Raw genomic sequence first — 26076 nt, 5'->3', positions numbered from 1 at the left:
TGCTTTCATTTTCACCAAAGGGTGGTTCCACTTTTCTTTATGCTGAGTCAGTCCTACCTTCAATCATTTCTTTTCCAATTGCTTCACATTTTTCAGCGTGCTCTGTCGGCTTTCTGGAGGGACGTTGTTCAAAAATGGTTCAAATGGCTCTGAGCACTACGGGACTTAACAGCTGAGGTCATCAGTCCCCTAGAAATTAGAACTACTTAAACCTAACTAACGTAAGGACATCACACACATTCATGCCCGAGGCAGGATTCGAACCTACGGCTGTAGGGGTCACGCGGTTCCAGACTGTAGCGCTTAGCTAATCCTTACCAAACTGTTAGACCAGTGGGGACAGCTTGGGCATAGAGTTCTATGTTAAATTCCAGCCCTGATATAGACTCTCCTCAGTTCAAGAAATCCATTTCATCTAGTCTGAGACAGGGATGTTGTTGTCCATACACCTCAAATTTCTCATGTGAAATATAAATTCCCCCTTTTATATGACTTATGTTTGGAGACAGGAGAAATCAGAGCATACATGCATTTTCACATCGCTAAAGTATCGTTATTTGTTGTGAAAATTCTGCACAAAAATATGGCATTTCGTCAGGAAAAAAAAACTGTCACATCCTGCATCACACGACTGGAATATTAAAATCATTTTTGGCTCATGGTGGATAGCACGCTCTGCCTTTGTCACAGGGTGCCTACATACTATCAAACTTTCTTAAGATAGCCAAATGCTTCATCACCTGTAAAGTCTCCTAAGGTAGCTAAATAGCAACACAGAAAAGTTGGAAATATCGGTTCAACACTACATATAACTTTCTAAATTTGTTAACAAAGCTGATTTTGTTACAATGATCGTCTCTCCGTGTATAGGTAGAATACTGAAATTCCCTTATATGAGCTCGTTGCAATGAAAAAAAAACTACTGACTAATACTCCAGATCATGAATCGTATCTGTGGTATTCTCATCCTTGCTTCTACCCACCTGGTGGCACGCCACTGATATGAAATAGATTGACTAATTAATTAAATTGATCGTGAGAATCCCTTTGCAGGATGAGTGATTTTTTTCCCTGGAGCCAGAGTACATCTGCCAGGTAACCATTTAAGATGCTTCTGTCACATCCCTAGGGGTTTCCCACAGCCTAGGTAGTCACTTCTTCCTAGAGTCCTCCATGCTGTATCTGTGCATATGGACTACATCCTGATTTCCAAGTGTAATCCGCTTATGATAAAAATAAAGTCCTTTGAGCCAAGCAATGTAATCAGATGTCTGCAACATAGCTATCAAACATTTGTCAAGGCTATTTAAGTAAAGTGATGCTGTTTGGTGCTCCTTCGCTTCACTAACAAAAGTGCTATTAAAACTACTTTCTTCCATGCGATATATGTGGATGTAGTTCCCCCTCTGACTTCTAAATGTAATTTTCCTATGATGAGAAAAGAAAGATACTCAGTAGTCCAGCGGTGCAATGGAACGAAATATGTGTCATTTAATTTCCAGATGTCTGTTAGGGTTATTTAATTACAGTGATGCTTTGTGTGGTACTCCCTCCCACAAATAACAAATGTTTCATAAAAACTAGAGTGTTCCATATCATATGCATGATTATAGACTCCATTCTTATTCTGAAAGGTAATATTCCCATGAAGAAAAAAATACCCATTGATCTTAAAGCGCCATGGAACCAGATGCATATGACTTAGGTCCCAAATGATGGTCAGGCCTATTTAAGTACATTAATGCTGTGTAGGGAGTAACTAACAAATTTTCTGTTAAACCTACTGTCTTCTGCACCATATACATCGTATACTGTCTTCTGAAATGTCCTTCCGTATCCCTGTCATTTAGTCAGGATCAAATTCGAAATAGTGTATTTCCACAGTTATAAATCAGAACTAAAAAACCAGGGTCTTTTTAACAGAGGGATGTTCCTATTACATTCATACAGAATTAGTAAAAGTGTTAGCAGGACTTCGAGTACGAGGGTACATGTTATTTCAAATGTCTGTGTATACGTGACCTTCGATATATTTAGTGCTACAATCTGTGTTGGAAATTTAATTAACTGACATCTTCCACTTTTGTAGTCCACTCTTCCTCAGTTGCGTGTAATATTACGGTATATTGATAAATTTTACTTATACCACACCAAAATACACACACTCACACACACACACACACACACATCACACCAAAACACACACACACACACACACACGCACACACACACACACACACACACACACACACACACACACACACACACACACACACACACAAATGTATACACGAACAGACCACAGATACTTCAATAGTTACACTCATACGTTTGCCAATAACATTCGATCTTTGGCAAAAACATTTGACAGTCGGCAACAGAAATCAAAACATTGCATTAAAACAAGCGTTCAGTGCATAGTGCTGTGGAATGTGAAAAAAACCGCAAACTGGCGTTCATAAGAAGAAGAAGAACACCAAAAATGCAACAGGAGCGCAATATGTAAGAAATTGTCCACGCAACCTGTAAGTACAGTTCAAAACATTACTACTTAATAGGAAATACCAACCACCAGAACTGTTTATAACCTCTAGGGACAGTGACAAAAATGTAAATAAAATAGTTAACAAATGTACATATTCCAGGCCACTGATGATGCCTTGCAGAAAATAAAGGCGAAACGCATATGGCACTAAAATTGTGTTTTATTCAGTTGCTGTCAGACGGTCCATAAGTAACATTTGTCAATATACCGTAATGTTAATTAACTGAGTTGAAAAATGTATGTGTGTGATTTTGGAACGTTTAAAATACGTTTTCTGACAAAGAAGCCATCATTTGACGTACACTTTCGACAACTTGTTCCCCTACCTTGTCTCTTGTAAACTGTCAAACAATTAATTTGATAGGGTAGTGCAAAGGGACTATTTCCAGAAATTTCTGATATCCCAGTTGTGACATCATACGAGTGGGCTATTTTACTGCTCAAATAAAGAGCACCACAACTCCACTTTAACCACCAATTTAATTAACGTTTAAATAAATAAACGATAAATTGCATGAATTTGCCACCCATTTCCTGTCTAGCAGATCAACACATACTTTTTCCCGCCAATCCACAATTGAGATTTGGAGGAGAAGTGGGTGATGAGAGTAGGGGGAACTGGGAGAGAAGAGAAGGAGTAGGGGTCTGCGGATTTCCTAGGACGAGGGCTAAGGATATTGTAGAGCGGAAGGTGCAGGGTGAAAAGTGGCTCAGAACTGAATTGAGGAGTGGGTGACAAAAATTGTCTCAGAATGAGCATCCCTTTTCAGTGGGGGTGAGGGAGGAGGATGGGGAGTTTCTGACGACTGATTATCACCAGAGGTAATAAATTAACCCCAAAGGGCTCATAAATCAGAATAACAGTAGTTTAAGGGGAGAGGGCACTAATTTGCCTCTTAATATATGCCTGCCTCTGAATGTATGTAACCTGCAGAAATAATATGTGCCACTAATGGCTATGTCCCCCTTCTCCTACTTATTTAATTCCCATGTGACTTGTCTTTCTGAATTGCCCTAAACCTCTTTGTTCTTACTTCTTTCGTGGATCAAGTGAAGTACTTCTCCTGTTACCCATGATTTCTTTGCAGTCACCTTCCATGCACCAATGTTTTTTTTCTTTCCAACTTCCGTGACCGTCCGTTTTAGAAACATTCATTCCCCTTCAACTGAACTGCCCACTGAGCAATTCATTTCGCAGTACCTACAGCCTCAGAGAACTTCATCCGTTTCTCTTCATTTCCTAGTACTTCTGCATACCACATCTTTGCCTATGTACTCTTCCTGCCCAGTATCTTAAACTTCAGCCTACTCATCATCTGATCCGAGTCTATACACCTGTATGATGATAATAACTGCCATATGGTCCCCACCTCAAATACACCTCAGTGAAGTACTGAGGTGTATTTGACTTTCGTGGCAGAATTAAGACCTGGATTCCCCATGTAACCAGATACAGAAATGTCACGAAGGAGTCGACGTCTTTATATTTGCCACCATCAGCTATAAGTAGGAAAATCTGCCGCCTTTCCATTTTAGCAACCGCCACTGCCCTGGGCAACCTTATTGTGTTCCCGGCTGCTAGCAGACTCTCTGAGTCCAACGTACAACTTATGCCCGCCTTCCGCCGCATCATGCTTGCGAATGGTCTTCAAAGGCGACGCATGTGGAAGTCGCATCCTCTCGTGGCGTGTCAAAGGAACTCGAAACACTCCAACTCGAAGTGCCACCGCTAGCTTACACAAAAATTTTGATAAAAATGTATTAGTTACCATTTCTGTGTTTTATCATCCCACTTTTTGCCATTTATTTTCTTTTTATGCCTCTAATTTTCTTGTAATGATCCCCTGTGTTCCCCACTCTGTTATTCTCTTCAACGTATTTTTACTGTTAATTTAAGAAGATATTCACGCCTCTTCTAGCTAAATTACGAAACTCTGCATTGAATGTAATCTATTCCTTTTGAATTTCGCTTTCCTTCGTTCTTCTGCAATTTGAAATGCCTTTGCTAATAACCATGTGTTTTTTTCGGAGACTGTGTGTTTCTGCTGCCTTCTGGACAACTACGCTACTTCTGTCTACGTCTACATTCATACTCCGTGCCACTGTCATTTACTCCCTTTTCTGTTCGAGTCGCGTATGGTCCGCGGGAAGAACGACTGTCTGAAAGCCTCCGTGCGCCCTCGAATCTCTCTAATTTTACATTCGTGATCTCCACGGGAGGTATAAGTAGGGGGAAGCAATATATTCGATACCTCACCCAGAAACGCACCCTCTCGAAACCTGGACAGCAAGCTACACCGCTATGCAGAGCGCCTCTTTTGCAGAGTCTGCCACTTGAGTTTGCTAAACATCTCCGTAACGCTATCACGCTTATCAAATAACCCTGTGACGAAACGCGCCGCTCTTCTTTGGATCTTCTCTATCTCCTCCGTCAACCCGATCTGGTACGGATCCCACACTGATGAGCAATACTCAAGTATAGGTCGAACGAGTGTTTTGTAAGCCACCTCCTTTGTTGATGGACTACATTTTCTAAGGACTCTCCCAATGAATCTCAACCTGGTACCCGCCTTACCAACAATTAATTTTATATGATCATTCCATTTGAAATAGTTCCGCACGCATACTCCCAGATATTTAACAGAAGTAACTGCTACCAGTGTTTGTTCCGCTATCACATAATCATATCTCCACAGCTCTTGTGCTTTACCACCTTCTAGCTGTAATGAAATAAATCTGTTTCTCACTTCTCGTGTGTCATCAGAAGATACGCTCTTATAGTCATATCTGTAAGATGGAACAGTTGTGGCTACTTTCCCCAATTTCAACCGGAACTGTGGAGTTAAGCTCTCGCGATATGATCTGCGATCAGCTGCAAGACTAGTTGTAGATGGGTGGACTGCACTCTTATACGTCTGATTACAAAATCGTCCATCAGTTTGATTCCGGTATTGGCCGTCTGGCGATGTCTAAGTGTATAATGGACGCTTGAATTGTTGGTACAGTTTGTTAGTAATAACCCGCGAATAATCTTGGCACAATTCTAAGAACCTGCTTTATTTGTTGTATCAAGGCCAGATCTTGTTATTAAACGGTCTACAATTTGATTCGCCATTTTGGCGTTCCAGTGTCTAACTTTTAACACAATTATTTTTGTCAACAACAGTAATTTTTGCAAATCTCAATAGAACTGGTCAACTATGTCCTCTTCAGAATCGGTGGTTGGAGCGTTAACGTGAAGACTGTGATATTAAGAGGTTGATCTTGAAATCTGGTGGACATCATCCTATCATTTTTATAGTTGCACCATATTACAGTTTCTGTTCCCCTGTTATTATGAAGGTTACTCCATTACTTCTGTTGTTCTCTTGTTCAGAATAGGATACCATATAGACACATCGGAAACAAATTATTCCATATAAGCCGACAGACAAATTCTACATTTCTCCGCACCTCCATCTTCCGATTGATTATGGGGCGACACCTGCTACTATATCTTTATGTACACCTTCAACCGTATTTATTGGTTTTATTTTATATGCAGTTAATATCATGGCTACATCGAACTGCCTTCAGGTCCGTCTATGATATTTGGTGATCATGTTTATATCAGGTAATGATTATAGATGTCGGCACAAGAAATTGACTTACGTATGGTGAACGTCGGTTCCTGCTTGTGGTGTGACCGGCGACAGCACATCAACTAACCGTATCCATAAGATCATCTGGTATCGTAGGGAAGGAAGTAAGATAGTGTAATGTAACGCTGGGATCGACTGCAAATAAAATAAGAGCTATATATTAAGTTGAAGGTGCCACACCTACTAAACAAAGAAATATAGACCTACCGGTGAAGAGAACCAGACATCGGTGGTCCAGTTTCTTTCTAGGTGGTCCCCTATTCACCTTCTTCGTGTACCCAAGTCCTCTGAACTACACCTGCTGTTCGCAATGAGCTCCCTCAGCTAAACTGATCCTGTAGACACGATTGCGTACTGATTAATACAGTCCTCTCAGATGTCGCTACAATGCAGCGCACAGTTCGACTACATTCTCCTTGGGGTCTCTACGAACCACACTTTGTAGCAGACAGTCATCAGCTGATGCTGATATATGAGCCAATCTTTCAGGTCTCACGATAACGGCTCACTGATCGAAGACAACGCTGCGGTTGAACACCAGTTCGCCAGGCAACTCATAGTGCTGGCAACTCTCATTGTCGTGAAGTGACACAGTGCACACAGTCTAAGCTTGGAATCACTCTTCAGTGAGAAAGCGATTTCCGATAAAATAAATAAAAACTACGAAAAAGTGGGGGTGGTGCAAAAACCTTTTGCGGGCAACTTACATTCAATTAATTACATGCGGAATACAACACGTAACGTAATTCGAGTGTTTCATTTCTGGTACAACATGCTGTGATCAGGATGGTGGAGGCAGGAATGCATTCCATCCTGCTGAAAGAATATTCGCGGAATTGCCTGGAACGTCACGTAGGAAAAATGGAACATCTAAATGAACCCGAATAGCGCAAATATCATTCTGTAGGGAAATTTCTGCTGATGTAACTCAAATGGGAAAATCGTGTCTAGACGCTGTGAGAGATCATGAGGGTAGGTACTGCCTGCACTAGGACTGAAGGAGGCGGAAGCTGCAGGCAAACAAAACCTAAAACCTAAAAGATCAATTTATTACATGTCACTTATTGACAGTAATGTGTAGGGGAAAATACTCAAGACTCCAGTAATTTGTTGGAACTGGAACCAGTAATTTTGTAGAACGGAATATGTTGATCAGTGTGTAGATTCAGAACCAAAAATTATGAATACTATGAAGCAATTACGTATATTATTTTCCCAGTCATGCGAATGAAAACAAGTTACTGGAATGCGTAATAGAAAGGGAGATTGCAGAGCGAAGGAGTGGAGGAAAACTGAGCAGAGACTACCTTAACGACGCCAAGGACTTCATAGCACGCACCACGGACGGTTATGAAAACTGACAAATTGATATTAATGCGGGTATCGAAGGAAAATGCAAAACTGTAAACTTTGGCGGCCGGTGTATGTATGTGTGTGTCATGCTGTACGCAGTTTCATCGGGTATCTAGCAAGAATAATAAACACAGGACTTGCAACCAGCGCATAAAGATTTTGAGAATTTACTCAATAGGACAATAACAACGCCTTGCAGAAAGGAGCGTGAGCAATATATACAGATGACAGCATTTGGGACAGACCGTGTAACTTCTGAAATTTTCCCAGCGTATTTCTTCTTCCAGTAATTTCCAGGTCTGCAGCCGGATCCCATCAACATTGTGGCACGATATTTCGGCCCAGAGACGTCCGGCCATCCTCAGGTGAGTAGACGAAGTACTGGAGAGACCTGATGCAGTCGTGGTATTTATAGCAAAATCCGCGCGTGCGAATCGAACTGGCGGTTTGCGGCGCATGCGTGAGGAGGTGACATGCGCGAGGCAGCCAAGTTGTGTGCGCTGCTCTCAGTGGTGAAGTACGAACAAAGTAATCGCTGAGTATCGACCGAGCACGTCGAATACGTTGTGACCACATCATTTTAATAATAGGATTCCAATTTTTATCAATGTGGAAGCCTCTGTCACGATTCATTAAATTACCAGCAAGAACTATTTCCACGGATTCTTTAATTACACAGTCCCAGAAGCTGGAAACAGGTGCTAAAATTTTGGTGTTGTCCTATTCCATTGAATGTCCCATGGAAATGCAATGTTCTGCCACTGCTGATTTTAAAGGTTGCCGCAGACGGGAGTGACTTTCGTGTTCTACGGTACGGCGCGGTACGTTTGTATCGAGACAGATTTCGAGAACGAAGGTGTCCCGACAGGAAAACGTTCGAAGCAATTGATCGGCGTCTTAGGGAGCACGGAACATTCCAGCCTATGACTCGCGACTGGGGAAGACCTAGAACGACGAGGACACCTGTAATGGACGAGACAATTCTTCGTGCAGTTGACGATAACCCTAATGTCAGCGTCAGTGACGTTGCTGCTGTACAAAGTAACGTTGACCACGTCACTGTATGGAGAGTGCTACGGGAGAACCAGTTGTTTCCGTACCATGTACAGTGTGTGCAGGCACTATCAGCAGCTGATTGGCCTCCACGGGTATACTTCTGCGAATGGTTCATCCAACAAAGTGTCAATCCTCATTTCAGTGCAAGTGTTTTCTTTACGGATGAGGCTTCATTCCAACGTGATCAAATTGTAAATTTTCACAATCAACACGTATGGGCTGACGAGAATCCGCACGCAGTTGTGCAATCACGTCATCAATACAGATTTTCTGTGAACGTTTGGGCAGGTAATGTTGGTGATGTCTTGATTGGGCCCCATTTTCTTCCACCTACGCTCAATGGAGCACGTTATCAGGATTTCATACGGGATACTCTACCTGTGCTGCTAGAACATGTGCCTTTCATGCACGATGGAGTTCCTGCACATTTCAGTCGAAGTGTTCGTACGCTTCTCAACAACAGATTCGGTGGCCGATGGATTGGTAGAGGCGGACCAATTCCATGGCCTCCACGGTCTCCTGACCTCAACCCTCTTGACTTTCATTTATGGGGGCATTTGAAAGCTCTTGTCTACACAACCCCGGTACCAAATATAGAGACTCTTCGTGCTCGTATTGTGGACGGCTGTGATACAATACGCCATTATCCAGGGCTGCATCAGCGCATCAGGGATTCCATGCGACGGAGGGAAGATCCATGTATCCTTGCTAACGGAGGACATTTTGAACATTACTTGTAACAAAGTGTTTGAAGTCACGCTGGTACGTCCTGTTGCTGTGTGTTTCCATTCCACGATTAATGTGATTTGAAGAGAAATAATAAAATGAGCTCTAACATGGAAATCAAGCGTTTCCGGACACAAGTCCACATTACATCTTTTCTTTATTTGTGTGTGAGGAATGTTTTCTGAAAGTTTGGCCGTACCTTTTTGTAACACCCTGTATAGGTAAAGCGACACGAACGGTCCAGAAACGCTGTGTAGAACACGAAAGTCACACCCGTCTGTGGCAACCTTTAAAATCAGCAGTGTCAGAACATTGCATTTCCATGGGACATTCAATGGAATACAATAACAAAAGAATTTTAGCACCGTTTCCAGCTTCTGGGACTCTGCAATTAAAGAACCCGTAGAAACACGTCTTTCTGACAATTTAGTGAATCGTAATAACGGCTTTTAAGTGGATAAAAATTGTAATCCAGTTATTAAAATTTAGCGGTCTCAACGGAATCGACATTCTTAGGCGATACTCAGCGATTGCTTTGTTCTTACTTCACCACTGAGGGCAGCACTCACAACTTGGCTGCCTCGCGCATGTCATCACCTAACGTATGCGCCGTATACGGCCAGTACGATTGGCACGCGCTGAATTCGCTATAAATACCATGACCGCATCAGGTCTCTTCAGTACCTCGTATACTCACCTGCGGATGGCTGGACGTCTCTGGGCCCAAGTATCGTGTCAGAATGTTGATGGGATCCGGCTGCAAACCCTAAAATTACTGCAAACAGACCGTGTAGTTGGGCTCAAAGAAACCAGTTAGAGTAACCGGCAAATCGCTCGACCTTTGAATAGGAGCGATGCCACTATTTGACGAAGTTGCCAGAAATGAGTAAACCATGGCCGAATGCAGCGTTGAGGAGGCGGCCGTCGACCTAGGGACCGAGAGAAGGTGAGGACCGAGCAATCGTCCACAGAGGTTCTCGGAGCCTCGGATTTGCCATTGTCATCTATCCGACGAGCGACCGGTGCTTCGGTGAACAGAAGGAGCGCTAAGAAGTGGCTTACAGTGACGGGGCTCAGTTCACGGTGACTCTTGCGCCGACCTCCATTGACCTCTGCGCACCAACAAGTGTGTTTGCAATGGTGTCGGGCACATTCAGCCTGGAATCTCATTGCCTGGAATAGAACTCTCTTCAGTGACAAGTCCTGTTTCGAGATGAGCCAGCACGGGCAGCAAGGTTTCCGGTTCTATTCCCGATTGCGAAATTTGGGAGGATTATGGGCCCTACCCTCCAAGGAGATCAATTTTTTACGATCTAAGGCGCCAGTTGAACAGAATTGCGGACGATACCCCTCAGAAGAACATCCAGCAACCTTATAAATCAGTGCCAAACTAAATAACTGCCTCGATCAGAAATCAAACAACGCGTCATTGACGTGATCTATTCGTGAAGCTCTTGCTCAAATCATTCAATTCCTCTGAAATTGTAATCATTTGCTTCTCTGAAGATGCGCATCACATTCAGACAACTCCTTCATGGTGCGTCGTTTAGTTTGATGGTCGGTATGGGGGTGAGGAGCAAACAGTGATCATCAGTCCCACAGGATTAGGGAAGGATGGGGAAGGAAGTCCGCGTGCCCTTTCGAAGGAACATTTGCCTGAATCGATTCAGGGAAATTACGGAAAACCTAAATCACGATGGCCAGACGCTGGTTTGAACCGTCGTCCTCCCGTTTACTTTATCTTAGAGTGTATGTCTACTCCACAATTCACACTTAAATGTTTGGCAGAAAGTTCATACAACGACTTCTACATTATTTTTCGACAACTACCCCATGAACCATGGACCTTGCCGTTGGTGGGGAGGCTTGCGTGCCTCAGCGATACAGATGGCCGTACCATAGGTGCAACCATAACGGAGGGGTATCTGTTGAGAGGCCAGACAAACGTGTGGTTCCTGAAGAAGGGCAGCAGCCTTTTCAGTAGTTGCAGGGGCAACAGTCTGGATGATTGACTGATCTGGCCTTGCAACATTAACCAAAACGGCCTTGCTGTGCTGGTACTGCGAACGGCTGAAAGCAAGGGGAAACTACAGCCGTAATTTTTCCCGAGGACATGCAGCTTTACTGTATGATTAAATGATGATGGCATCCTCTTGGGTAAAATATTCCGGAGGTAAAATAGTCCCCCATTCGGATCTCCGGGCGGGGACTACTCAGGAGGATGTCGTTATCAGGAGAAAGAAAACTGGCGTTCTACGGATCGGAGCGTGGAATGTCAGATCCCTTAATCGGGCAGGTAGGTTAGAAAATTTAAAAAGGGAAATGGATAGGTTAAAGTTAGATATAGTGGGAATTAGTGAAGTTCGGTGGCAGGAGGAACAAGACTTCTGGTCAGGTGAATACAGGGTTATAAACACAAAATCAAATAGGGGTAATGCAGGAGTAGGTTTAATAATGAATAGGAAAATAGGAATGCGGGTAAGCTACTACAAACAGCATAGTGAACGCATTATTGTGGCCAAGATAGATACGAAGCCCACATCTACTACAGTAGTACAAGTTTATATGCCAACTAGCTCTGCAGATGATGAAGAAATTGAAGAAATGTACGATGAAATAAAAGAAATTATTCAGATAGTGAAGGGAGACGAAAATTTAATAGTAATGGGTGACTGGAATTCGAGTGTAGGAAAAGGGAGAGAAGGAAACATAGTAGGTGATTATGGATTGGGGCTAAGAAATGAAAGAGGAAGCCGCCTAGTAGAATTTTGCACAGAGCACAACTTAATCATAGCTAACACTTGGTTTAAGAATCATGAAAGAAGGTTGTATACGTGGAAGAACCCTGGAGATACTAAAAGGTATCAGATAGATTATATAATGGTAAGACAGAGATTTAGGAACCAGGTTTTAAGCTGTAAGACATTTCCAGGGGCAGATGTGGACTCTGACCACAATCTATTGGTTATGACCTGTAGATTAAAACTGAAGAAACTGCAAAAATGTGGGAAATTAAGGAGATGGGACCTGGATAAACTGAAAGAACCAGAGGTTGTACAGAGTTTCAGAGAGAGCATAAGGGAACAATTGACAGGAATAGGGGAAAGAAATACAGTAGAAGAAGAATGGGTAGCTCTGAGGGATGTAGTAGTGAAGGCAGCAGAGGATAAAGTAGGTACAAAGACGAGGGCTGCTAGAAATCCTTGGGTAACAGAAGAAATATTGAATTTAATTGATGAAAGGAGAAAATATAAAAATGCAGTAAATGAAGCAGGCAAAAAGGAATACAAACGTCTCAAAAATGAGATCGACAGGAAGTGCAAAATGGCTAAACAGGGATGGCTAGAGGACAAATGTAAGGATGTAGAAGCTTATCTCACTAGGGGTAAGATAGATACTGCCTACAGGAAAATTAAAGAGACCTTTGGAGAGAAGAGAACCACGTGTATGAATATCAAGAGCTCAGATGGCAGCCCAGTTCTAAGCAAAGAAGGGAAGGTAGAAAGGTGGAAGGAGTATATAGAAGGTTTATACAAGGGCGATGTACTTGAGAACAATATTATGGAAATAGAAGAGGATGTAGATGAAGACAAAATGGGAGATACGATACTGCGTGTAGAGTTTGACAGAGCACTGAAAGACCTGAGTCGAAACAAGGCCCCCGGAGTAGACAACATTCCATTAGAACTACTGACGGCCTTGGGAGAGCCAGTCATGACAAAACTCTACCAGCTGGTGAGCAAGATGTATGAGACAGGCGAAATACCCTCAGACTTCAAGAAGAATATAATAATTCCAATCCCAAAGAAAGCAGGTGCTGACAGATGTGGAAATTACCGAACTATCAGTTTAATAAGCCACGGCTGCAAAATACTAACGCGAATTCTTTACAGACGAATGGAAAAACTGGTAGATGCAGACCTCGGGGAGGATCAGTTTGGATTCCGTCGAAATGTTGGAACACGTGAGGCAATACTGACCTTACGACTTATTTTAGAAGAAAGATTAAGAAAAGGCAAACCTACGTTTCTAGCATTTGTAGACTTAGAGAAAGCTTTTGACAATGTTGACTGGAATACTCTTTTTCAAATTCTAAAGGTGGCAGGGGTAAAATACAGGGAGCGAAAGGCTATTTATAATTTGTACAGAAACCAGATGGCAGTAATAAGAGTCGAGGGGCATGAAAGGGAAGCAGTGGTTGGGAAAGGAGTGAGACAGGGTTGTAGCCTCTCCCCGATGTTATTCAATCTGTATATTGAGCAAGCAGTAAAGGAAACAAAAGAAAAATTTGGAGTAGGTATTAAAATTCATGGAGACGAAGTAAAAACTTTGAGGTTCGCCGATGACATTGTAATTCTGTCAGAGACGGCAAAGGACTTGGAAGAGCAGTTGAACGGAATGGACAGTGTCTTGAAAGGAGGATATAAGATGAACATTAACAAAAGCAAAACGAGGATAATGGAATGTAGTCAAATTAAATCGGGTGATGCTGCGGGAATTAGATTAGGAAATGAGACACTTCAAGTAGTAAAGGAGTTTTGCTATTTAGGAAGTAAAATAACTGATGATGGTCGAAGTAGAGAGGATATAAAATGTAGACTGGCAATGGCAAGGAAAGCGTTTCTGAAGAAGAGAAATTTGTTAACATCGAATATAGATCTATGTATCAGGAAGTCGTTTCTGAAAGTATTTGTTTGGAGTGTAGCCATGTATGGAAGTGAAACATGGACGATAACTAGTTTGGACAAGAAGAGAATAGAAGCTTTCGAAATGTGGTGCTACAGAAGAATACTGAAGATAAGGTGGATAGATCACGTAACTAATGAGGAGGTATTGAATAGGATTGGGGAGAAGAGAAGTTTGTGGCACAACTTGACTAGAAGAAGGGATCGGTTGGTAGGACATGTTTTGAGGCATCAAGGGATCACAAATTTAGCATTGGAGGGCAGCGTGGAGGGTAAAAATCGTAGAGGGAGACCGAGAGATGAGTACACTAAGCAGATTCAGAAGGATGTAGGTTGCAGTAGGTACTGGGAGATGAAGCAGCTTGCACAGGATAGAGTAGCATGGAGAGCTGCATCAAACCAGTCTCAGGACTGAAGACAACAACAACAACAACAATCTGATATGTTGCTGTTGTTGTCTTCAGTCCTGAGACTGGTTTGATGCACCTCTCCATGCTACTCTATCCTGTGCAAGCTTCTTCATCTCCCAGTACCTACTGCAACCTACATCCTTCTGAATCTGCTTAGTGTATTCATCTCTTGGTCTCCCTCTACGATTTTTACTCTCAACGCTGCCCTCCAATGCTAAATTTGTGATCCCCTGATGCCTCAAAGCATGTCCTACTAACCGATCACTTCTTCTTGTCAAGTTGTGCCACAAACTCCTTTTCTCTCATATTCTATTCAATACCTCTTCATTAGTTACGTGATCTATCCACCTTATCTTCAGCATTCTTCTGTAGCACCACATTTTGAAAACTTCTATTCTCTTCTTGTCCAAACTAGTTATCGTCCATGTTTCACTTCCATACATGGCTACACTCCAAACAAATACTTTCAGAAACAACTTCCTGATACATAAATCTATATTCGATGTTAACAAATTTCTCTTCCTCAGAAACGCTTTCCTGGCCATTGCCAGTCTACATTTAATATCCTCTCTACTTCGACCATCATCAGTTATTTTACTTCTTAAATAGCAAAACTCCTTTACTACTTTAAGTGTCTCATTTCCTAATCTAATTCCCTCAGCATCACCCGATTTAATTTGACTACATTCCATTATCCTCGTTTTGCTTTTGTTGATGTTCATCTTATATCCTCCTTTCAAGACACTGTCCATTCCGTTCAATGAACACTGATTTCTCTTATTTCAATACGATGGAATTTTCTCCCACGTAGATGGTAATCTACAAAATACTTTCGCATTTGGAGCAGGAAGTTGGTGATACAAATTTTGTGACGAGGTCTTGATGCACGGAAAAGTGCCTTTCTTTTTTTTTATGATTGCCACGCCAGCGCAAGTATCATATCCGTGACTCATTCTACCCTACGTCATGATAATACAAAACGAGCTGCCGTTCTTGAGACGTTGGATGTCCCCCAGCAACCGTATCTGATAAGCATCTCACACCGCACCACACCACATCACTTAGCAGTACTATAGAAGAGGACGGACATGCGTAGTATAGTCAACTCCTTTACAAGATCTTTTGCATCTGCTAAGTGTTCTGCCTTTCCCACAACATTTTTTGTGTGAAGATTCCAGTTAAAGTTGTTCGTAATTGTAACCCGTAAGCCGGTCGGGGTGGCCGAGCGGTTCTAGGCGCTACCGTCTGGAACCGCGCGACCGCTACGGTCGCAGGGTCGAATCCTGCCTCGGGCATGGCTGTGTGTGATGTCCTTAGGTTATTTAGGTTTAAATAGTTCTACGTTATAGGGGACTGATGACCTCAGAGGTTAAGTCCCATAGTGCTCAGAGCCATTTGAAACATTTTGTAATCCGTAAGTATTTAGTTGAATCGACAACCTTGATATTTGCAAGGTTTATTGTGTGACTAACTACTTTTAGTACCCACGTGGATACCTCACACTTTGTATAGTCTTAGTTGCCACTTTTCGTACCATACATGTATCATGAGTTGATTATTTTCTAATCACACTGCTCTTGTGATGACCCTACTTGGTAGTAAACGACAGCATTATCTGCAAACAACCTAAGAGGTCTGCTTAGATTGCCTGCTAAATCGATTTTACAAGATTAAGAACAGCAGAGGGCCTATAACATTTCATTGAGAAACCCTAAACATAACCTGTTTCACAAGACGACTTACCTTTAATTATTACGAAGCGTGGCCTTACCAACAGGAAATCACAGATCCAATTTGCACAACTGAACGATACCCCACAGGCACCCAATTTGACGAGAATCCGCTAGTAAAGAACTGTGTTCCTCGAAAAATAGAAAGACGAAGATATCTCGGGATCTCATTATTGACAGCATTCATTACTTCGTCTCAATGAAGAACCAGTTATGCTTCACAAGAACGATATCTTCGAATACATGCTGGATATGTTTTAATGGCCTACTTCCCCACTATGAGCATGTCTGTACATTTAGTGGAGTCACGGGTGCCTTTAAAGTCTAGCTTCAAGCAAGTGAGAGACGTACAAAAGAATTGGACTATGACTTGTAACGATAAGAAAGCGAGTAGAACTGTGTTCATAGCAAGAATTAAGGAAGAAGTAGAATTGTGTTCATAGCAAGCGCTCAGTAACAGAACAAGGAACAGATGAGGCGCACCCACCTGGACTCAGATGAGGGTAGGTCCTTCGTAGAATCCTCATCAGGACTTGCCGAGTCGGTGCTGCCCTCTTCTCTCACTAATTCCTCGTCCTCCATGGCGCGGATCTGCGAAATGAAATCATGATCATAAGAGATGCATAAGAGGTTGGTGGAGTGACAAACTTGGTAGAAGGAAGAAACATGAATTGCATAGTGCGGTTTATCCCGTTGGAAGATGGAAGTCCTAAACTACGTAGCAAGTTGCTCCATATATGTATCACTGAAAATGAAAGAGTAAAAGAAATTTGCTTTAAAAAAAACTGGTAAAGAAATCTCCTTAATGGTCAGCCACATTCAACACCTCTAAAGACACCTTTCCACGGTAAATTTGTGCCTCCCTGATGCAGAACGAATGTGAGCCTGTTTGATGAGAGACATCAGCACTATGGACCGCCGATACATGTACACATATCATAGTTTCATTATCACCATTACAAGAACATCTCACACGCATATGTTTTAAAATTCTTGAAGGTAAAAGATGCAAAGGTTAAAAGGCGAGACTTGCTGTGAAAATTTTCATTTCCTAGGACTGTAGTGTAATCACACCCTCAGAATTTTGCAACAGTACATTTGGTTGGTGAATGTCGCAATTTGTCACAAATACTTTTTAAATATTTTATTTGGGTACCATAACCGTTTTCGAGATACCATGCCCATCTTCAGGTGGCTAATATTTTTGTTACAAGATGATTTGATTGACAGCAGATGGGCTACTCCACAATACGTCCCAGTAGATGGTCTCTGTGGTTTTCTAGCTCGGTGCGTATGTTCTTGAATACGATACGGCACACATATTGTAAATAAATTACTGTGAGACAAGAATATTATGGGCATGGTAGCCCTAAACTGGTTATGGCACTAAAATAAAACATTTAAAAAATATTAGGAGCTGGTTGCCACCAACTATCATAACGGCGGCGGAGTTCACAAGATCCAACATGGATAAAATACCAGTGCAATTCATTGTTGAGGAATCGTGAAGGGGACAATTTAGCAAGAAACTGACAATCAGATGAAACAATTTAAGTAATTACCATGAGCGAGTGATACCTCTATACAAATCTATATCGCTTTGGAAAAAGGAGATCTTGCGAAACTCAGCGCGACCTGTTTGTCCATGACAGCGCGCCACGGACAATACAAGAAGTATTTGATTCAGTTCTGCTCTCCCACCAATTACGGGGAAAAAACTCAAGCTGATCGAGTATCGGACCAGATTTGTGGCTGGATTCTGGACTTCACAGCGGACGGAACTCAACACGTCGTTCTCAACGGAGAAAACTCGGCAGATGTAAAGGTAACTTCACGAGTACCCGAAGAAAGTTTGATAGGGAAATTACTGTTTACAATTTGTATAACTGATCTAATGGATAACCTCGAAACCACCATGAGGCTCTTCGCAAATAATGAGGCTGTTTATAAGAATGTACAACTGAAGGAAGACTCGGTGAGGACAGATGGTTGGTGAAGGCTGACAGTTTAACCTGAACGTAAACAAATATAACAGCAATGAACAGTGAGAATAACAGATCAGATATGCAGGATATATTTGTTCTCTTTTGTGGGTCACGTAAGCATGCGAAAGTTGTAGGATGATTAAGGGATTTCGAAATAAAAGTGAAAACTAAGTGTAACAATTTTTTATTTTTCTCCTCTGAATGGACAGAACTCACATAAAAATTGAGAGAGAGATCAAAGCTGTCTAAGAACTCAATGGAAATTAGAGAAATTTATGATAACCCTGGGAGGGAGATACCAAATTTTATGGAAGACTACACGGAGAAAACGAAACAAAACTTGCTCATCGGTGCAGCTCGCAGTTTCAAACTTAACGAGACGAAAACCGGTAAAATTATTCAACTGGACAAAACAAGTTGGGTGGCAGAAAAAGCAGACTGCAGGCTGCTCAGAATGTGGATTGTGGTACGGAAATCGTGACACGCTTCTTCGAAATCAACTAGCAAGGGCCGATCACCACCAGACGTCGGACGGAAGACGAAGTACCCCGAAATTTAGTTTAGAAGCCTCAACTGAAAAAAAAAAATGTGGAGAGCGTGTCTCCATGTTGTTGCCAATGCGAAAAACAAGAATATCGCTAAATTGGCGAGGACATCCACAACTGTACGACTACATTATTAGTGATAAATCCCAGTAAACATTAACTACCTAGGAGTACTGATCTCAAACGTCCTAAAGTGGAATGATCATATCCCTCACACTCTATGAAACGCACCTCATAAGCCGAGACTCATAGGAAGAATGTTAAAGAAATGTAATTCATCGACGAAGGAAGTGGCCTGTAAAACTCTTAGTTGATTGATTCTTGAGTGCTGCCATCAGTCTGGGACCACTACTAAATAGCATTCACAGAAGAGGGAGACAATGTTATAACAGCAGTTTGACAGAAACGTGTGTCCAGAACATTTACTTTCTGTGTCTCAGTACCCAATAGAATCTTCACAGTTCAAACATTCTTTTAGAAAACGATCTTTCACGTCATTTTTAACACGTAACGGATGTATACAACGCTTACAGCTTGTCCATTGAACCTTTCATCGCCCGGATTTCTGTGAGCAAATGATTTAAGGTAATTAAGAATTTAGAACATTCTCAGCCTATCTTCTTCAGAATGAAGAACCTTCTTAGGAATACCTACTTCCGTACTGTATTTTATTTGAGGATTTTTTTCATATGATTTAGCTTGACTATGGGCTATATTATAGAAAATAATTTTTTACACAGAACGTCATTATCCCTCTTAAACAGTTTTCTTTTTTGTCTGTGCAAGCTTCTTGTTTACATTGTGACGCATATGTCATTTCCGTCAGCATTGCTTAAGTCATTTATCGTTAGTCTTCTGTTTTATTTTTTTCCATTAGTCAAATGGCCGGATTTCTTCAAGCGCTGGGTCGATTAAACGTCCAATTTTAATAGGTCATGATTTCACAGCACACGCCTACCTTTGTGTTCTTGAGCAACTGAATGTCCAACTTCAGCAATGAATCCACAGCCAACAACATTAGGACCAGGTTTTATCTATTACGTACGAAGGCAACTGTGAAAGTAATATTATATATATATATATATATATATATAATAGAAATCAAAAGCCGCATATATGTTACTGGATTAAAATCAGTGCAAGTCACCATTTGCTTACGTAAAAATTTGGTTGTATATGATTTACACTATGATTAGGAATGTACCTATCAAATAAGAAAACTTCCTTACATAAAGACCGTCAAGCAGGTTGGCCAACGTGCCCCTACTCGTTGGCCACGATGCCCTATTGCCATATTGGAATTATTTCAATTCGTTCAAGAAAAAGTTTTAAACATTCATCGCTGTAAGAAACGTCAAAATAATCCTTAAACTATGGACTTTAATTGTTGTACGCACGTCTTTGGTAACAGAGTAGTTTTCGAGTGCACAGCGAAATAACTTGAGTAAGCAAAATTTACTTTCACTAACAAGGAAACATAAAACAGGTGCGCATTCTCGCTCGACAGTTTAACTGCTTTGACGTGTTTGTGGAAGGACGGCGATATTGTTACTACCAACGTCCTTGGTAGGTAACGTATTCTGACGGCAGTTTAACAAAATATCAACCGGCCACCGTGACCTGATGGCCAATGTGTCCCGGCTCCCTTACTTAGCAAGAGAAGCTGGAACAATAAGTAATCCTGAGTAGATGTTTCCTAGTCAAGATGGATTTGTGGGCAGGCAGTGCAGCAGTTATATACGCAAACATCTTCCATCAACGTAGTTAATTTGATGCGTATTGGCTTATTTCTGTTGACACCTTATATCTGTTAATATTCAGAATATCCTCGGTGGAAAACTTTAATTATTAAGCACTACGGTCAACCAACAAGAAAGTGATCCGTGATTGGAGTAAAGTTAATGTCAACAATAAAGAGTGAGTGATGGACTGGCTTGAAATAACGCAGTTGTAAAACATTTCGACTAGAAGTCGTTGTCAGCTGCTCATAAATGTCTATTGCTTCGGGAGCACTAGCTTCAATAACGTGAATTAACATAATCCAAACAGCAAAATCGCTCAATCTTTGTCTCCAGTTTCTTCAAAATATCGTTAGTTAAATTACGGCTTTTGTATTACCACGAATGCACAAAGTAAAGGAGAACCAGTGTCCTCAGCATGATCACTTTCTCAACACACATTGTTATGTGAAAGGTACGTAAAATTCTGACACTGAAATAGGCTTAACAGCGCAAACTTAATTGTAATTTGAGGCGTTGTTAAAGCGGAACTATTGACCGGTAAACCGCAAAATGACTTGAAATGACGTAACATGCTTTAATAACATCAGTTTTTATCGATGGAAGTTCGTATTGACACTTAGAAGCAAATGAATATCGCTTGACAGTGGACAGTGTCACTGCAGAGATGTGTGTACCTGAAATGACTGCTGTAGGATCTCTGGAGTTTATGCTCGGTTTTCTCGTTGTTCGCATGTCTACATGAATACGCAATAAATAAAATTTCACTGGTTCAAAAGCGGGGTGGGATAGACCAGTCGAGTTAATTTAGTATTATGAACATGCGACGATTTCCAGAAGTAACTGTGGATGGCTGGTGAAACATACTCCTAAAGGTGCAGTCCGCCCATTTATTCTTCATATCAGCAACATTAAACTCTTCACGAATTCGAACCTCACATAGATTCCAGTGCAGTTCCTAACATAGTAAACACGACCTGTGGGTAGTTCACTGCCCTAAATGACGACAGTCTATTTCACTCGCAGTATTCTGCTTTATTCGTAACTGCTACGGAAAATAGATAATCATCGCTCCTCATATGTCTCTTCGAGACACTATTCACATATATTAAGTTTTCTAAAGGGCCGAAGCTGCTAAAATTATAACGAAGTTACGTAGATACAAACAAATACCTGTCACGCAATAAATAAAAATACTGAATCTACATAAGACACTGTACTATGTCTGTACGCCCAAAATCATTATAACCCAAGATAAGCAACTTTAATTGATTGAGATATATGGGACTTTCAAAAACACTGAAGTTTCAAATACTGTTCTACTGCTACGCTAACAGTGTCAGTAGCTGTGCTTTAATAAACTTAAATGTTTGTCATTTTCAACTTTTGTAGTCTTGTCTTCCTCAGTTGCGTGTAATATTACGGTATATTGATAATTATTACCTTATTGTTATTGTGTTTCATTCAGCTGCTGTCAGACTGTCCATAAAGTAATAATTATCAATATACCGTTAAACGATTGTATTCACACGTTTTACTGAAAAGTCAACACTTCCGAAGTGTCAAGTTTTAAGACGAATTCCGCAAGGGAAACCTTACGAAGTATAAGCTTCAGCGTTCTTTTTTTTTTTTTGTCAGCTTAAGGTTGTACTGAAACGATGGAATGAGGCTCTTAAAAATCGGGGAAAACGGTGATTTCGGGATATCGTCAGTGGCTAATAAGCCAGTCACTGCTTGAATTTGGAAAAAAAGTTATGAGCAATAGGAGTCTATGAATTAAGGTAAAAGTGGACACCCTCTTCCAGCCATCGGTCTGTCGAATCCACGAAACACATTACCCACTGTCAGACTTTCAGAAAAATCTCTATAAAATGTCGAAGATAGGGAAGACAGATAAGTGATATAACTATGTCACAATCAGCTTCACATCTCTTACATGTAAGTTACTGACAAGACTAAGATATAGAAGAAGGTAAAATAAAATTTAGGTCTATTATTTGGCGATCAGTACAGTTTTAGGAAATCTGGTGACATTGTTGTCTTCAGTGAAAATAAGGAAGAATTACAGGAGCTGTCGAATGGAACAATCAGTGCAATGAGTACATAATAGGGATTGACAGTAAGTTGAAGGAAGATGAAAGTAATTAGGAGTAGGACAAATTAGATACACGATGAACTTAATATCAAAACTGGTGATCACGGAGTAGGCGAGGTTGAAGAATTTTGCTGCTTTGGAAGCAAAATAACCCACGACGGACGAAGAAAGAAGAACGTAAGAAGCAGAATAGCAAAGGCAAAGACGACATTTCCGATCAAAAGCAATTTACTGCTACCAAACATCGGGCGTAAATTCAGAGAGAAATTACTGAGAAGACTGGGGCCGAGAGTTATGTGGAAACGAATCGTGGACTGAGGGGAAACCGAAGGAGAAGAAAAGCTAAGCGTTTGACATGTTTTGCTATAGATGGGTGGTGAAAATCAGGGGGACTGGTAAGGTAAAAAGTGAGGAGGGTGTATAGAGAATCGGCGAGATACCGAACATTTGCAAAATATAGACAAGAAGAAGGTGCAGAATGATACTATAAGCGTTAGAAGACTAGAGGGGGCTATAGGGAAATATAGAGACTAGAATATATCACACAAATAATTGAGGAATTTGGGGCAGGTGCTACTCTGAAATGAAGAGGCAGGAGCAGGAAAGAAATTCGTTGCAGGCCGCATAGAACTAGTCGGGAGATTGACTACCGGAGAAAAGATTGATGAGCACTAGTTTCTGGCTTGAGTCTCTCTGGTGTTTCATCTGTGAAGAATATACGACTGCTGAAGAAATCATCAAACAAACTCCCATAGGAAAAAAATGGTTCAAATGGCTCTGAGCACTATGGGACTTAACATCTATGGTCATCAGTCCCCTAGAACGTAGAACTATTTAAACCTAACTCACCTAAGGACATCACACAACACCCAGCTATCACAAGGCAGCCCCCATAGAAATAAAGCAGCAGTTAAGTGCGGATCTACGAACTGATGATCATATTTTGAACATGTATTTCCTCAGAAGTCATCAGATTGCCCATTTGTACACGGTTGGGTGGCAAATGTGAAGATCTGGGTTTCACTCTCATTAGACGAACACGACAAGCGCCATAACCTGATTTCCCAGAAACTGTGCTGAGTGGAAGAGGAATCAAAATAAGCGAAACCGCGCCTCTGCTTATCCATAGACACTCGACCGTTTCTGAGAAAACGACGGTCAAGGTTTTCTACGTAATTTGGATGCCTTTTAGCGCCTGAAATCTCAGCCGGAGTGGTCGCACAGAGGATAGCTACGCGGTCTCTCAGTTCCGCGCCTCCTATTTAAAGTACGATCATTATTTTTATTTATTTTATTTTTTCCATGTATCTACCATGGCCTTAGAAGGTTTATACACTAATGTTTCTTTTCAAGTTACGTTATGCAGGGGTGACATATCAATCGTAAGACTGCAGGTGTGTTTCACCATTTTTTTTAACATAATATTTGTGTGTATGCTACTTGTGACAGTACGTCACATAAATGGACATTTGGAGAAAGTTGGCGCTTACACAACTTTCCCACTAGAGCGCGCCCCACTAAGCACAACAGCGCAGGCGCAGCGCTCGTCCGCCTCTGCGCTACGAGATGGTGCTGCCTTAGAGACGGACCAAATTCTGCTTCCGCCGATCCGCGTATTAATATGTAACGCAGCCAATGAGATTGCTGCTGACGTAGAACCTTTTCTCCTCGCGCATCACACTCGCGCAGTGATACCGAAACGCGCGAGGTATTATAACAAGTAAACAGATGTCCGATTAGTCAGTCTGCACCAGTCTGTACCAGTCTATAGTCAAGTTTCAGTCTGCGCCTAATACGATTATCATATTCCTGTACATAGCTATGAAGAGAAATGTATAGCCAGTTTGTCAAGTATCAGAGATATGTGAGAATAAGATTAATGCACCAAGATCAAGGAACTTCAGATTGTCAATAGTAAACAGCATCCAGAATCAAGTTACGTAATGTCTACGATTTTTATTATTTTAATAAATATGTGTGAAAAATAATCAAGTTCTGTTTAAAGTTGGTCACCGTCAATCTACTACTCTAAGCGTGTAAGTGGCATTTCTATCGTCTGACCTAACAGCTGAAGATAAAAGCGCCACGATAAGACCACAAAACATACTGCTGACACTCGCCTACTTCGTTAGAACGACAAGTCAAATAATCTGATGGTGTGTACCGAAGGTCTCACAGTACGCACACCACATTTTTGTTGTGCGACTTGTGCATTATAAATTATTTCAAGACCGTATGTGTGCGCACTATGTATAAGAAGGATTACAAAAGTTAAATAATACCACAAAAAATCACAAACAGTGATGTGATATAAAAAAAGGAACATTTTTATCTGTGTAATGAAAATGAACATGGTCACAGACTGTTGCTTTATGGAAATCTCTCCTGTTTGGTTTCTTCTAGAGGTAGGCTGCCATTGTGTTGTTGTTGTGGTCTTCAGTCCTCAGACTGGTTTGATGCAGCTCTCCATGCTACTCTATCCTGTGCAAGCCTCTTCATCTCCCAGTACCCACTGCAACCTACATCCTTCTGAATCTGCGTAGTCTAGTCATCTCTTGGTCTTCCTCTACGATTTTTACCCTCCAAAATGCCCTCCAATACTAAGTTGGTGACCCCTTGATGCCTCAGAACATGTCCTACCAACCGATCCCTATTTCTGGTCAAGTTGTGCCACAAACTTCTCTTCTGCCCAGTCCTATTGAATACTTCCTCATTAGTATTGTGATCTACCCATCTAATCCTCAGTATTCTTCTGTAGCACCATATTTCTAAAGTACAATACGAGACTGGAATAGAAGGGAGAACCGATAGAGGTACTCAGGGTACCCTCCGCCACACACCGTCAGGTGGCTTGCGGAGTATGGATGTAGATGTAGATGTAGATGTATCGTAATCGCTGTCTTTCTGTTCAGTTTCCACCATCTACAGGTCCCTCTAGAATCATGGAAGTCATTTGCTGATATCTTAAGAGATGTCCCTTCTTGCCTCTCTTACCTTATCAGTCCATCTAATTTTCAACATTGTTCTTTAGCACCACATCTCAAATGTTTCTGTTCTTTTCCGGTTCTCCCACACTCTATGTCTCACTGCCATACGATGCTGTGCTCCAAACATATATTTTTGTTGTTGTTGTTGTGGTCTTCAGTCCTGAGACTGGTTTGATGCAGCTTCCATGCTATTCTATCCTGTGCAAGCTTCTTCATCTCCAAGTAACTACTGCAGCCTACATCCTTCTGAATCTGCTTAGTGTATTCATCTCTTGGTCTCCCTCTACGAGTTTTACCCTCCATACTGCCCTCCAATACTAAATTTGTGATCCCTTGATGCCCTATTAACATGTCCTATTAACCAATCCCTTCTTCTAGTCGACTTGTCCCACAAACTCCTCTTCTCCCCAACCCTATTCAATACCACCTCATTAGTTATGTGATCTACCCATCTAATCTTCAGCATTCTTCTGTAGCACCACATTTCGAAAGGTTCTATTTTTTGTTGTTCAAACTATTTATCGTCCATGTTTCACTCGGGAAAAATTACGGCCGTAGTTTCCCCTTGCTTTCAGCCGT

General features: G+C 41.4%; 1 long non-coding RNA gene across 1 annotated transcript in view; it reads right to left on the bottom strand.

The window, feature by feature from the left end:
- The window catches only part of LOC126355820 (uncharacterized), a 209930-nt gene that overhangs the window by 17108 nt on the left and 166746 nt on the right, over positions 1-26076 (bottom strand). Inside the window, exon 2 of the long non-coding RNA XR_007565539.1 lies at positions 16634-16737. This is a non-coding gene — a long non-coding RNA (uncharacterized LOC126355820). The remainder of the gene's footprint in view (positions 1-16633; positions 16738-26076) is intronic.

This window comes from Schistocerca gregaria, chromosome 3 (genome assembly GCF_023897955.1).
Source record: "Schistocerca gregaria isolate iqSchGreg1 chromosome 3, iqSchGreg1.2, whole genome shotgun sequence".
Taxonomy (NCBI): domain Eukaryota; kingdom Metazoa; phylum Arthropoda; class Insecta; order Orthoptera; family Acrididae; genus Schistocerca; species Schistocerca gregaria.
This window is presented reverse-complemented; position numbering and strand designations above follow the sequence as displayed.